The sequence below is a fragment of the Embiotoca jacksoni genome, unplaced genomic scaffold (assembly GCF_022577435.1).
Source record: "Embiotoca jacksoni isolate LCO1_2020_lvr unplaced genomic scaffold, fEmbJac1.0.p SCAF_49, whole genome shotgun sequence".
NCBI lineage: Eukaryota > Metazoa > Chordata > Actinopteri > Embiotocidae > Embiotoca > Embiotoca jacksoni.
Window position 1 is genome coordinate 535,222 of NW_027185402.1, and position 14,958 is coordinate 550,179.

Genomic DNA, 14,958 nt, shown 5'->3' on the forward strand with positions numbered 1-14,958 from the left:
TTTATTTTCATGAAACATTTTTTTTATTGTTTTCTGACATTACATTGAGTAAGCATTAAACTAAATACATTTGAAAAACAATTGGATAACTAATACAAAATTGAAAATAGTAATTTACTGACTATTTGTTATTAACAATTCAAGGTGTAATTTATTGAACTGCTACAGGAATAATTCCACATTTAATGCTTGTATAAATTGACAGCTGTGGCTCATTGCTTTTTGTGAACAGACTTGAATCCTGGTGTCTATTATAATATATGGATGAGGGGCACTGAATCCCCACAGACAGGTGCATGTCTGCTGCACCTCCGGCGTGGCTGTGCTGGGGGGGATTAGAGAAGGTGAGAGTGCTGGAGCTTTGCCGCAAGGCCTGTCCCGGCTGCTGCTGTTTAGCCAAGAGAGCGCCATTGAAAACGAAAACAGATGACAGAAAGGAGGAGGAGGTGGGGGGGCTGAAAGGCTGGCTTGTGTTTTCCTTCTGTTCTGCGTCTGTGTTTACCCTTGAGGGGTGTCAATAGGATATGGCTACCATATTGTGCATGATATTACCTATGTTGCAGCAGTGGTGTGGTTCCTCCATTTGTCCTGCCTGGCTGGTTATTGTATCGGCAGTTTTACACGCTGTTAAACTCACCACCTTTGTGTCTAAACATGACTTCTTGTATGCAGCTGAAACCCGGATCGATTGCATTTAAACCCAACAACCCCGGGCGTATGTAGCACTTTTTAATTGTGTCCCTGTGAAGCTGCAGACTGAAGTATATAAAACACCTTGAAGAATTTAATCTTCACTCCATCCTGTATGCACACCAGCCCTCTACTCTTAACACTCGTCCGTGTGCTCGCTCAGGACATTTTGACAGTCCACTCATCTTGCAGCTGTGCAGTGGTCCACATCAAAGTGTCTCTGGCAAAGGCTGACAGTCTCAATTAGGACTTCTGAGCCACCTGAACTTCTGCATAGACTAAACTGGTTTCTGCCCTAATCTTACGGGATCATGTTATGTTTTCTCTGAGGGTTTCTCAAATGATTTTATGTAATAGTATTTTTTTTGTTTTTGCTGCCCTAAAGCCCTGAAACCCTAAGCTCCATATCCTCCAGGTTCTCCTCCAGTGGCTCCAAAGAATCCTGTAGGCGTGTTTTTCTTTCGCCAACCTGAAACGGCACAGAGCGATTAATACCCACGTTTGTTCAACTGGCTGTGAGTTCTGGCAGCTATTGTTGATTTGGAGTAGAGAACTGCTTCATGATTTGTTTAGTATAAAAATGTTGATACTCTGCACGCTTAACCAGGGCTGACAAATGAATAGTTAATCTGAGGTCAGAATCCTGCTGAAAGTCCAGCGAATAATCTTTGAATCAATCGGAAAGACGGTACTGAAGACTCCCTTAAAAGTTAGATGCTACATCCGGAGGGGCTATCCTTTTAATATATTCAAATTCATTAAACAATACTGTTGGCCTAAGATTTGTTTAAAATATGACAGTATGACACAGTGATTGCAGCTCTTCTCTTGAATGGTAATGCATATGAAATGTATTTTAATAAATCAAGTTGCTGCTGTTTAAAATACAACGGTGTCTGCTCTGATGACTTTGCTCCAGGTGGCTCTGACCTTAGGTCATCCCGCACTAGTATACAACACTGAGCCGTCATGTCAGTCACTCAGTGCTGACAAGCTTTGCCCATGCCTGGATACTAAGGCGGGTGGCTGGGCAGTCAGACAGGCAGACTCTACTGTCTGGCACAGACAGGGCTCAGAGACAGACGGCCGGGCCATGTATGATGACTCCCCGAGCTCATCTATCAATCGCCACCTTCCCAAACTCTCAAGGCTCTTTGGAGATGCCACAGATACCACACTCTGACGTCAGCACTGACAAACCGAAGGGCAGGATGGGAAACGGCTACTCGCTTGTTTATGGTCTGGTGCCTGCAGAGTGGACGAGGCCTCTGACCTGAGAGAAGTCCTCATCAGAACTGTGTGGCAGGCGGCAGAACAACACTTGAGGCAAGAATAGTAACGAGGGGAGAAACATGAGATTTCTGACCATCTGTTGTGATGCTTAAATCCCACAGAGATGGTGCTGAAAGAAATCTTAACAATACTATTTGCAGTATCTGCACTTCGATACTCTCTGAAGAAGTTGTGTCTTCATTGTCATTTGTCAGTCCACAAAATTTGGATCCTGCAGTCACTAACGGAGAATGATGATTAAATACAGTTTATTTTTGTGCTTTTTCAAAGTTACTGGAAAAAGCCGACACCCTACAGACGACTCCAAATTGCAATGCAACCTTTACATTTCTTGGAGTGTGTGTGTGAGGTGGCAGCGTGAGTGAGATTCGTCTCCAGCTGGCTTTAAATCCTAGAAACAACACTGGTCAACTCTGCACACCAGGTAATTTCAATAAACACCAAAGTCAGATTTGTACCTTTGCAACTGCGCTGCATAAACAGACTATGCTCATTTTGAATTGTTCTTACTGCTGCGCACAATATATAATCTATCCGAATGGGCTTAAATAAGCAAACTAGTAAGAAATGTCTCCGTCAAGAAATGCCAAGAGACATACGTGTCACTGGTTATTTAGAAGATGAAGTGTTATTTAGTTTTTTGCCTGAAACCAAAATAAAACGTTTTCCTTCTTTGAGCATATTTTTCTTCTGTGAATGTGGTTCAAACCTTGGCCTATAACACATTTTGTAAATCTTGTGGAACCAGTTCATGCACTGTACCTCGTAGCTGCAGGGACACAGATTATCTTCCTTCCCCACAGTCTCAGCTTTTTTTCCTCCTCCTCCTCCATCCTCTCCCGCTCTTAAGTTACCAGCACCGTCAGGCCAAGACACACTTGTGTAACGTGGGATTGATGTGTGCCAATGGCGAGCTACTTCTTCTGGGAAACATTTCCTCGAGTGAAGGCTTGTGGTGAAATGTTTACAATGTGGCAACTATTAGCAAACTTCAGGGAGAAACAAGCCAGCATGGTGTAATCAATACTTCTTTTGTTTGTCGAAGCCACACAATGAAACCCCAGAGTCTTCAGCTCCCTGGCTATATGGCCCACGGTAAATTTTGCAGTGAGGCAGCTGCTTTGTGGATCTGATGTAGTGAAGTGTAATACTAGAGTTTTAAGAACATGTAAATGGGCCTCTTGATGGTGTCTAGCTTTGCACTGTGAGCATGACTATAACACTGGAATGTACTAATCAGGTTCTTGTTACTAGCACCAAGCTAACCGGAAAGACTAACCGGAAAGACGGTCCGCAGTAAAGCTTGTAGGTCTATAACTGCTATGCTGATTGACAGTCGGACCGCCCTGCGGAGGACTTTGTGCAAATCCATCCTCTGCAATAGATGCCAGCAGGGAATATAAGTGATAATGGGAGAGATTTAAAAAAAAAAAAGCAACCTGTTGTGCAGAATGCGTCTGCATTGGTATTCTCGGTTGAGCATCGGTATTTCTGTAGCTATCCCCATTTGCAACAGCTGTACATGTGTACAACATGCTCATTTCCGTGCGGGGACACATGCATGCAAGTCATGTGGTAAAGACCCTTTAAAAACCCTGGATACAATCAAGTGAAGGGGTCATTCAGCAGCACCTGCTATTGGAATCTGAGGATCAACACTCACACGAGCAGCTGATTCCTCTTTTTCTTTTGAATCCCAAAAGCATCGGGATGATTGATGGGTTGAACACATGCAGAGTAACTGTTTATCTCAGGCATCATCTCGCACCTCCTTCAAATTACTCTCGCATGTCCCTTTGTTATATTTTGCCTGAAGCTCGCTCTCACAGTCCAGCAAGCATATAAATTGACACGCACCTGTGGCTCACTAAAGTCCACAACACTTGAGGCTGAACTGAAATCGGTTTGCAAATGGATCCCCTTTAGCTTTCTGTTTTTGCCTGTTAAATATCCCTCAGCAATGTGTCTATTTTCATCTGCTGATAAAAGAAATACCTCCCAGGACCGAGCGTGTGACAGCTGAATTCCTCACATTTGATTTCACACTTTTAATTGGAACATAGCTTTTCTGTTTTGGGCTGTGAGGATTCGAAGGAAGCCCAAAGGTGTTGATGAAGCATTTTTATTGAAAGGTATAGAGAGTATGCACCTTCTGTTAGGTTTTCATCTGCTTTCAAAGCAGGCAGATGGGTTATGTTTAATGAGGTAGTCATTGATTTATTCTTGGCAGGAAGGTTATTTGCCTAGTTAGAGCGGTACAATTACCACAGAACATGTTATTCATTCATTCCCTCTGTGAAGTGACTGTGGCAAGGTCAAACTGTGGTTCTGTCTATAATAGAACTTGACGTTGTTAAAAAACAAAACAAAAACAAAAACGACTGGGTTTTAATACGAATTATGCAAAGTACTTATTATACTGAGGTAGACATGTTTGTACACTTGAAAATGGACTATTATTTTATTTCAATGAACTAAAAAAGTCTTGTAGGGCTAACCTTGATAAATTCTGTGTATTAATCCACATAAAGAGGTCTGGGGCAGCAGTTATTAAGTTTTCAGAGGGGGGAGGGCATGCTGATGTCTGCCAACAAGGCGTGGACAGCTGTGAACATGAGAGCCATAACAGTAGCCGCTGACTTTTCCTTTTTTAGCAAACCTTCTTTTGATGCTACTGTGTGTGTGTGTGTGTGTGTGTGTGTGGACTGCCAATATCCATGACATTTACCATGATCTTTGGGTTGTCCAAATTAAGCTGTGATCAGATCATATTGGCTGTGAACCAATGTTGTTTGATGTGCAATACACATATGTATTTGATATTGAAAGCAATAAGGATATATTTGATTTTAAGATAGAAATATATTCTAATATAGTGAAGCTAAATAAAAAAAATTTGTTTGTAATTTTTAATGTGCACTTTTGCTGCAAAATGGCAAACTTTTGAATGGTCAAAATCTAAAGATAAATCAGATGGCAAATATAGAAATCAATGTCAAAGTTAAAACTCTACTTTTAAATTGTGTCCACTCTATTTATCTTCACTGGACAGTGTTACCCTTCCCCCAGTGTGGTCTTCTCATAGTAAAATGTCCCCTGGGGGGCTCATAGTGGCACGTCAACACCACTAACATTGCTTAATGTCAAAGGCAGCAGTCGTAGCCTCTGTCGTTTACTTAGCATTGTGCACTATTAATTGAAAAGTGTTTCGGTGTCTGAACTGTGCACTGCTGCCAAATCAATCTACAGGCAGTTTATAACACCTTGGAAGCTGCTGACAGTTGGTTGGCAGGAGAATTACCTGTGATTTAAAAGCACATGTGATTAGTCTCCCAAATAAAAAAAGATATGTGCCTGGTTACCACTTTTTGTGCTATAGACACAACAAGCTATTGTTAATCCCTAAGTGAGATTTGACAAAAGAATGCTGTCAACTGAACCAGAGTCCTTATTCTGGTCCAACCTGCAAATCCCACTCTGAAATCCCCATGCTACACATACCGTGTTATGGAAATATTGATATTTCAGGAAAGGGTTTTCAAGTTTTTCCTAAGGGATATTTAAGCACATTGTAAACAAGGTCAGATTAATCTAGCCAGTTGGGTATCAACAAAACCCCAGCTTTTCGTCATTATGACATAAGGTCGACGCTGTTCGTATTAGTCAGTCCTGTCTGTAAACACCGGTGCTCCCAGGCTGGACAAAGCTACGCTCTGACTCTTGGTCAACTTGGTGTTGTGCTTGGATTTAAAGTTGTATACCAAAGGCAACTGGAGAGAAAGTGCCTGCTGTCCATGACTGTATTGCACCGTTGAATACCTCCACCCTTTTGTAGAACACTACCTCACTGTTACGGTGCTGCCAGCCTGTACTGAACCTATACAGCACATACAGCCTCTTGGTTTCTTTATCTCACTGACGTGCATCAGCTGAAACCAAACGGCAAACAACAGTGACGTCACCAATTGGTTTGTGAACTGCTGTTACTGTATGGAGCCTTGAGTTGGACTTTTCAGCCGTCACCATCGTGCTAGTTCGGAGCAGTTTGAAGCCAGAAGTGAACATATTTGGACGAGCTGGGGAAGAGCGAGCGGTAAAACTGGCTAGATCGGATTGGAAACCAGAGGACACTACCTCCTGCGCACCTATAATGGAAACCTGACTGCGCCACAGGCCTGTCAATCAAACAAACACACCCCCAAAAATACAGTATTTCGAGTCCTGATAATTAATTAATGATGGGATTATTTTCAGATGGACCCACAGAAAACTAAAAAGAACAGTGACTTTAGCTAAAGAAGTGGTTTGACATTCAATGGGAGTCTATGAAGCCAGAGGCTTTTTTGAGCCAACCCCTTGTGGCACTTGGTGGTATTGCAATTCATGAAATTTACACATTGGCCTCATTTTTTAGACCAGGAGCTACGTCCACCTTTATATACAGTCTATGGCTGATACCTGCAAAAATTATATATATATATATTTTCTAAATCTTAACATAAAATGTGCATCAAGCATTTGCATTAAAACTGGTAACTTGCTTATAAATGAATGTCAAAGGTGAAGCAAATAGTCATATCAAACTATCGCTTTCGATCATCTTTACCATCCTTTGTCATGTCTGCTAATGTCACTGTAGCACTCGCATTTTGTGCGCAGGTGGATATTGGTAGTACGCCGCAGGTTCTTTTAACTGGAGCATGAAAATACTTGAGAAACTGCATCTCACTAATACATTGACACAATTCTATTTTCTGCACCTGAAAGACAACCTGAGCATGGTTGAGAGTTGGGTAATTAAACCACGGGAGCTGGCTCAGCACTGCGTCGTAGCTCACCCTTCCATTCCTCCGCCGAGCCAAGAGAAAGAAAATCCAACATAAGTAGGCAGTGTTTCATCAGTCAAAATCGATGGAGAGAGTAACCTGTCTATCTTAATGAAATGTCATAGGACTTTCCAAGCCGGTTCAAGAGAGACAAAGCGAGTGCTGCTTTAAAATGTGCACGTCACACTTTACTTGACGCCATGATGATTTTCTGCTTTTGGAGCACAGGAGCATTTTATTTCTTTAAGCATTAATGTTCTGGTCTTTTTGACCAACAAAACTTAGATATTAATGTGTTTAAAAAAATAAAAAAATTCCACTTGTGGTCTCTGTGTGGCATTTTAAAGTGTAGAGACAGTCGTGGTTAAGGTTGGGCACCAGCCTGTAAGGTTAGAAATAGTGCCCCAGGGACGGCACGGAGTTAGAACTTGGCGATGATCTGATTCAGCTCAGGTTACTACCAGCTGCCCACCCAGATTTGCTGGCAGGTTAAAGTGTCCAAAACCAAATCCCTGCCAACAGTGAGCTCAAGCCCAAGCCCTGAGGAGAGTATTGTGTCTCTGGCACAGCCCGATGTTCAGCTGCAGCAAATGCTTTGACAGAGGGGAGCTAAGCATTGATACCGTGCCTAGGTTAGGAAAGCCACAAATCAAAGGTACTCCGCCCATGGAAAAGAGATGCCCCATAAAATGCTGGAAAATGCGTGTATGCAAAATCAAATTAAACCGTGATGGAGAGTGTTTCGAATAGAACACATCTTTAAAGACTCACAGGGGATTTTGGAACATAGAACATGTGGTCTATTTCTTTTTACGCCGTATAGTGTAGCTTGTACATTATGTGAAGGTTTGTTGGTTCTATTTCGCACAGGCTTGTTGTATTGCATCTTTACCAAACAATGAAGTCGCTGCTGTTGTCTCGAAATATATGTGGAGATTTATTGTTCATGGAGAGTAATGGAGTTGCCAAGCAAACACACAGTCTGCCTTCCTACTAATGTATTGACCCAGGTTACGTGAAAACTAATAACTTTTGTAGGAAATAAGCTTGATGGGCCATGCAGCGTACCTTTTGTGATTTTGGACTTCCTGGTTGAGTCTTCTGTTGGCTTGTAGTTAATGGACCTTGAAATTAAACAGCAAAACTGCGAGTGAACTGTTTTCTTGATCTTTTGCCTCTTTTTGCTGTCCTCGCCTTCTTTGCCTCCCCCTCCTCACGCAGCGTTTCTTCGATAACCACTTGCGTCCTCTCTCCTTCAGCACTTATTTCAATCAGAGGTAATCAAGCACAGTTTAACTGGATTTGAGTCAATGGCCTTGTGATGGCACTCTTGTTGGGCATTGCTGGGTTTGTTTATTTTTAGAGTCATGGCAACGATTTTGGGCTTGGGGTTTCAGTGGGGGTGTGAGCTCAGTGCACTTTTGAAGCAACCATGCCCGCTCCATGAAAGGCCAACATTGTCAGCATCCCAAAGATCCCCTTTGTGTGTGGACGTGTTTGATGGGGTCCTTGTCATCTTCATGAGACAGCATGTTTATTGACTCACAATGGGAGGCCTTTGTAAGGGCTTTTTCACTACAAACTGCTGTTTGCTCCAGTGCCAGCTCTTCTGCTTCTCAGGTTATCTCAATGCAGTCAACTCGTATGATGAGTCGCTACAATTGTGACATTTTTAACATGCCAGAGGCAGGACTCCATGGACGGCAATATCGGTCTGTCAGTCGGTTTGTTGGTCAGTCCACAACTGATCAAATATTGGATGGACTGACATTAAGATTTGTTCAGAAATGTATAGTCCACAGAGGATAAATCCAAGTGGCTTTGGTGATCCTATGATATTTCGTCTGGCATTACCACGAGACTGGCATTTTTGTGTTTTATTGAAATTTCTGGACAACAAACAGATGTATTTCATTCATATTTGGTACAGATATCCATGGTGATCAGAGCATGAATCACAATGAGTTTCATCATGACATCATTGACTTTTCCTCTATAGCACCACAAAGGATTTTAACATGTGTGACTGAGTGAAATGTCTCAACAGCTTTTTGATGGATTTCAATGAAAGGTCTCTCGTGATGAAATAATTAACGGGTTAATAATCTGGATACAAAAAATATACTCCATCAGCCCCAGGTGTATATTTTGTTTAAAAAAAAAAAAAAAAATCGTAGCATGTTAACATGCTAAACTAAGATGGTTAACATAGCCGTGTTGTCTCGGTAAGCATGTTAGCATGCTAATGTTAGCCTCTAGCTCAAAGCTCCCTCATCACAGCCTCAATGAGTTGCAAGCATGGCTGTCAACTGTCGTGTGAAATCATCAGACAATAACTGTAAACTTTTAACAAACATTCCTGTTCTATCCTTTCATAACGATCCAAAGGAGATATGTGTGTATTTTCTCGACTCTACTCTTTCCTGTTTTTCTTTGGTCCAGCAAAAGCTGGTATGGTGTAATCCTGTGCAGGCTAAATTTACATTAGAGATTAAATTGCTACAGAGGCATATTGTCAAATTGAAAGAGGACCCAGCCCTTTTAAGAGGTGTCCGTTGTGAGACAGTCTGTCTCAAAACCCGTCATCTGGGTGCAAACAAGTGTCCGCAGAGGAATTAAGGGTCTGCTGGAATCACTTGAAACTTTGGTGGAGTTATTTGTGTCTGCCCTGATCCACTGTATTTGCAGCTCGGAGTATCAGGTGTTGTGCAAGTGTGTGTATGTGTGTGTAAGGGGTGGATTTAATAGGGAAGTTGAGATTTGGTGCTTGGTAGGGGGAGTTGGTTGCCGTTGAGGTACGAGAGCAGCTGGTGACTCCAAACTCGGTTTGAAATGTCTGGCGCAGAGAGTCAGGAGTCCAGCCATTCATTTCCAGCTCGCACAAACCCGGCCAGGTCAATATCTGCCGTCATGGCCACTACGATCCTTTGGCTCTCGGAGGAGGGAGCTTTGGGCTGTCTAGTTTGGCAGCACAGGACTTTGTGTTGAGACGAAGGCTGCCGAAAGAGAAAGGCTTGTGGGCCAAATTTGGCTCTCAACAAAAGTTTTTGTTGGCACTCCATCGAATAATAAAAAAAAAAGTGATACAGTTTTCTTTATTTGGTCCAGTTAAGTGTAATTTAGCAATATCTGAGGTGTGTTTTGATTTCCTTGGGCGTATTAATAGGCATTTTGGAGACCAAGGAAAATATTCGTACTCATACATTTAAAGATTATCAATGACCAGAGGAGTTCTCGGCTCATGGCTATAAAATGATAGAGGTCAAGGTTGGACTGGACACTTGTGGTATAAACTGGCATGACATTGTTTCTTTCTTTTACTCATTATATGACTGGACAAATTACATGTTGTTGGCATTGGTAAGTGTGATGGTATTTAACACGTGTGCTTTGCAGAAGGCTTTAGTAGAAAATGAGAAGTTGTAAATGTTGACCATAGTTTGTGCTGCTGCATCCACTGGAGAGCACTACTGAACCTGTGAGATGCACAGGCACTCACATTAATCTCCATGATCTGTAAGAGTCTTCCCATCTGTCAGTGCAAGGGCAGCTGTGATTAATGGTGAGGAAATTAGCCCCTGTCTGACTGAGTACACGAAAATTGCCTGATCGACTCGAGGCCGGAGCAGAAAGGCCTTTACCTAGTTTGTCTTGTGTCACCCGGTAAATGAATCAATTAATGGAAGAGCCACATTACTAGGGGAAGCTCAATCTACCCAAATGAAACTGTTCACTCTTTGCAGTAAATTTGTGAAATGCTCTATGTGACTTTCAGTCATGAGGTAATTTCAGATCAGACATCATGTTTCATTTCGGCGCCGAGCTCCTCTGCATGTGTGAGGTCCAAGATGCTATGAGAGCCTCCTCCCTCAAAGGGCCTGACTGCAGGCACAGAAACCCCTCCATCCTTTGTTAAAAGAGCACATTCAGGAAAAAGGGTCATTCTGAAAGGAAAATATAGCAACAAGCCCTCCACCACTTCCCGTCATTGCCCCTCAGGCCAAGTATGGGATTGACTGACAAGGTTTTCAGTTTCAGAGGCCTCAAAGCTGTCAGCATCAGACCTCAATTGCCAGTTGCTTACCACATGGCCTGTTCATAAGCAGAGACACATTTCTTCTTCTGACCACAAACATTACCTTTCTGTTCTGACCCCCGTTTTTATTGCCCAAACCGCTGCTCATACGGGCCACAGGGGGCTCATCCCAGAAAGTTTTGAATCTGACACGGGAGCGGTTGTTTCAGAGGATCCCTTCTCTTCAGAAATCTTCGCCACCACACTCAAAATTGCCGGACATAAAATCTCCCCGGTGCCTCATCTCGCACTAACCACCTCACTCTGGATTCGTAGCAGTTACCCAAACTCACAGGACAGAGCCATTACTCACAAGTGTCACAACTGCAGCCCAGGTCACAAACATGTGTCAACTGAGCATGACACTCTGCCTGGCATCGGGATACCAGAGCTCCTGAACTTTTTCATCACTGCCACTGCTGACACTAACGACTCTGAGTCCTCAAGAGAACTGCAGGGGTTTGATTTATGACAAAGTGATTGTGTTACATAGACTATGTTTGCAGCATGTATTTACTCTTCAAGTGCTGTTGCTGGATCTACATCAGAGGGTAGAGTTTTGGAATAGATCAGCAAGGATGCTTTGCAGGCTGACTCGGCCAGTATTTACACCTGTTATTTAGTGCCATATTAAATTCTTAATCCTCTGTACCATCATTATACAACATACCAAAATAAATCCGTGGATAGATTGTTGAGCCTGTTGCCCGAAGGACGAATACCAAAACTGATAGAAATATATATATAAATATCTATATATCTATATATATATATATAGATAGATTTAAATTAGGTCACACAAAAATCTCCTTAAATTTTGTCAAGACATTTTTAATTACATTTTTAATGTGTAGATGAAAGTGTGTTTCTTTCTTACATAACAATGCTTCTATTCATGCCATAGCACCCATTTACCTTGCCTTTTACTTGTGACATGTAGTAAACGGATGTGAGAGTGAGTCCAGATGACACTCAAGGTTCCCGTATGCCAGCCCTGACATTGTCATGCCACTGCCAGACGAGGGGCTGTACTATAGTTTATGGTTTAGGTGCCCACGTCTGAACCAGCAGCTGACCCAGCCCTGCTGTTCAGTGTGTGTTGTAAAACACATGTCTGGAGCACGGACGGCTTCAACCATATATCTGTGAATGACAGGAGGTATTTGTTGTCCTCAAAACAGACGGTCATTTACTGGTCTCACCTGTGGTGGATGTTTGTGTGCACATATACTGTTTCTCTTTAGCGAGTAGACCCTTCTTCTACACATTTTCTGCCATAATTTCAGTGGTATAGTTCATCGTTTCTTTTCTTTTTTATATTCACGTTCTTAAAACAAATCACATTCCTGCAGTTATTTGACAAAACATCTTTCAGGTACAGTTGAAATGAGTCAATAATTTGAGAGTTGATTGACAGTGAAAGCAATAAGCAATTGTTTTGATAATTATTTAATTGTTTCAGTCATTTTTTTAATGTAAAAATGTCAAATAATCAATCATTTCTGCCTCTAAAATGTGAGTATTTGAGTCTTTTTTGTGTTTTTATCACTGTAAATTCAATATCTTAGGATTTTGGACTACTGTTAAGAAAAAAGAAGCAATCTACAAACTTGTGATGTTAATCTTTTTAATAACTGCAAAAACAATAGGAGGATTAATCAACAATGGAAATGAATATATATATGGATTACAAATTTTGGGATGTAGACGCTTATGTTTTGTTTTGCCTCATACCGACATCCTCAGTGGTGTACTGCCTCATATAAGCACGCTGTGACTCTGAAACATGCTTTAAGATATAAAGTTATCATCATTAAAATATAAATTTGTCTGATCAAAATGTGATTTTCACATGTGAGAATGGACTTGTAGTGTCCAAAATGACTTCATTTTGTTTAGAAACTGTTTGTAGATGAGAGACTTTATTTTCTCTCTGTAATGAATGGATGATAACTGGTTGCTGGGTGATAACATGCTGCAGAAGAAAAAAGCCCTGCAGCTTTCCATCAGTGGATTGTTGAGTTGAAGTGAGCAAGCCGCAGCGATACAGAAAACACTGGCAAGTGTTCTAGACCATATCGACCTGCAGCCCCTTCTGATTTATACATGTAAATAGAGTTGAAAGTAATTTCCAAACTCTACACGTTTTTTTTTTAACTTTGCTGACTTTTTGAGGTGACCCAGAAGACTTAACTTGAATAAGGAGTGCCTGTGTGCCAGAAAAACTGATAAATCAAAAAAGGAAATTATTTGCAATCCTTCCACAAACACATAAACACGTTCACCATCCAATTTCCTCGGCCGGTGTACCTACAAAGAGCACAGTATTTGGACTCTATTTTTCTCAATATTTACTGAAAAGCAAAGCATGACTTCATTTTGTTTAGAAACTGTTTGTAGATGAGAGACTTTATTTTCTCTCTGTAATGAATGGATGATAACTGGTTGCTGGGTGATAACATGCTGCAAACTTCTTTGTATCTCAGGAGAGGAAATAACTTGTCAGGACTGTTACACTTTTTCTGTTGAATTTCAATTATACATTAGAAATCATGCTGCTTATTAACGAATACCAAGTTTTCAGCGGCTTATGCCTTTTGTGAACTGCATAATGTAGCTGGGTTTATTTCATGGCTTGAGGAAGTTTCTTTCCAGTATCTTGGCAAGAACATTACAGTATATGTCTCCTTCCTTCCTTTTTTTACTGCCAGTTTTCTTACTCTGATGCTCTTTAGCCTTGTGAAGTAGGAGAAATTAGACCAGAGTCTGTATCAGCCAAGTGTGTCCTCGATTGCCCTGCGCTCGAGAAGCAGTTTTCCACAGGAGTCGGGATGTGATGATTATAACATTACCTAAAAAAATATATATATATCTGGCACCCAAGTGAAATATAATGGAAACATTTTGAAAGTGTACCCTCAGGGATGGAACATTCATTTATATTAGGAAGCTAGTTTAATTTAAACTGTCCATGTCAATACTTTGTGGGTATATTCATTTTGATACACCTGGTGGTTCTCTTGAGAGAGTTGCTTATCAATTAAATCTTGATAATGGTTATATTCCAACTTGTTGACATCATGATGACGTTATGCTATTATGATTTGGAGCATCGTGTTCGGCATGTTCAAAGTCATGTTCAGTTTTTACAGTCAGACGTTTATACCGACATAAAAAAGTATGACATGCATTTTGTTGCAATTGTATGCTCTTGAAATTAATAATGTATTTATCAGTGTTTTGTAATATTGTAAAAAAAAAAATTATCACAGAACCCTGAAATATCAGTATCTTATTTTAGGACCACATCGCTCTACATTGCATGTTATTTTATAAAACGTGCAGTTTGGAGCTTTTGTCTTCCCCTTCTGCCAGTGAGAGTAATTACAAAATGCATACATTTACATCCGAAGCTCCGCTGTGGACTCCCCTATCGCTTTTGCTGCCGTAAAATTGTGGATAAAGGGTGGCTAAATCGAATAAAAGGTGTCACAACCCCCACCAAATGACTTGTTTCACGATGTGAATTTTAACCACTCAGTCCAATAACATTAGGAAAGTCGTTAAGAGTCACATGATTGAATTATTTTATCCCCATTTAAATTATAATTAGACTCAACTAGAAAAAAAAAAAAAAACGACTCGGTCAGTGGATGTCTCTCGTGGGCAAACTTTACTCGCAGAGCCTGGCCCGTTCAGGGACTAGACAGTAATTACAAGATTAAGGATGGACCAATTGGTCTGAAGAGTATTCTCCATTTGATTGGAAAACATAACAAAATAGAAAGTGTAAATTTTGTGAAGAGAGTGTACCATGTGTTAATGCATTGCCAGAAGTGTAATTCAGTTAAGAGTAGCAGAACAAACTGTAGCTAAAAAAAAACACAGACACATCGCTGTTAGTAAACACTTGTCTATTTTTACAGTTACACAGCAACATTAACATTTAGCCATGTAGAGTCTGACAAAATCCAAAGTCCAGCAATAACTGTCATTTTATCTCTGTAGTAGTCTCCCTCAGCTGCGAAATGCTTCCCTGCATTCAGTAGCTAGTTGTTAACTTTGTCTGTGCTG

General features: G+C 41.1%; 2 protein-coding genes across 3 annotated transcripts in view; one reads left to right on the plus strand and one right to left on the minus strand.

Moving 5' to 3' along the window:
* LOC138210925 (uncharacterized) overlaps nucleotides 1–8,041 on the minus strand; it is a 35,861-nt gene extending 27,820 nt beyond the window's left edge. Inside the window, exon 1 of one of the 2 annotated variants that reach the window (XM_069170361.1) lies at nucleotides 7,878–8,041. The gene's annotated coding sequence lies outside the window, so the exon portion shown is untranslated. The remainder of the gene's footprint in view (nucleotides 1–7,877) is intronic. The other variant, XM_069170364.1, reaches the window with a different exon arrangement.
* The window catches only part of LOC138210923 (collagen alpha-1(XXV) chain), a 148,740-nt gene that overhangs the window by 20,907 nt on the left and 112,875 nt on the right, over nucleotides 1–14,958 (plus strand). The gene's annotated exons all lie outside the window — the stretch shown is intronic.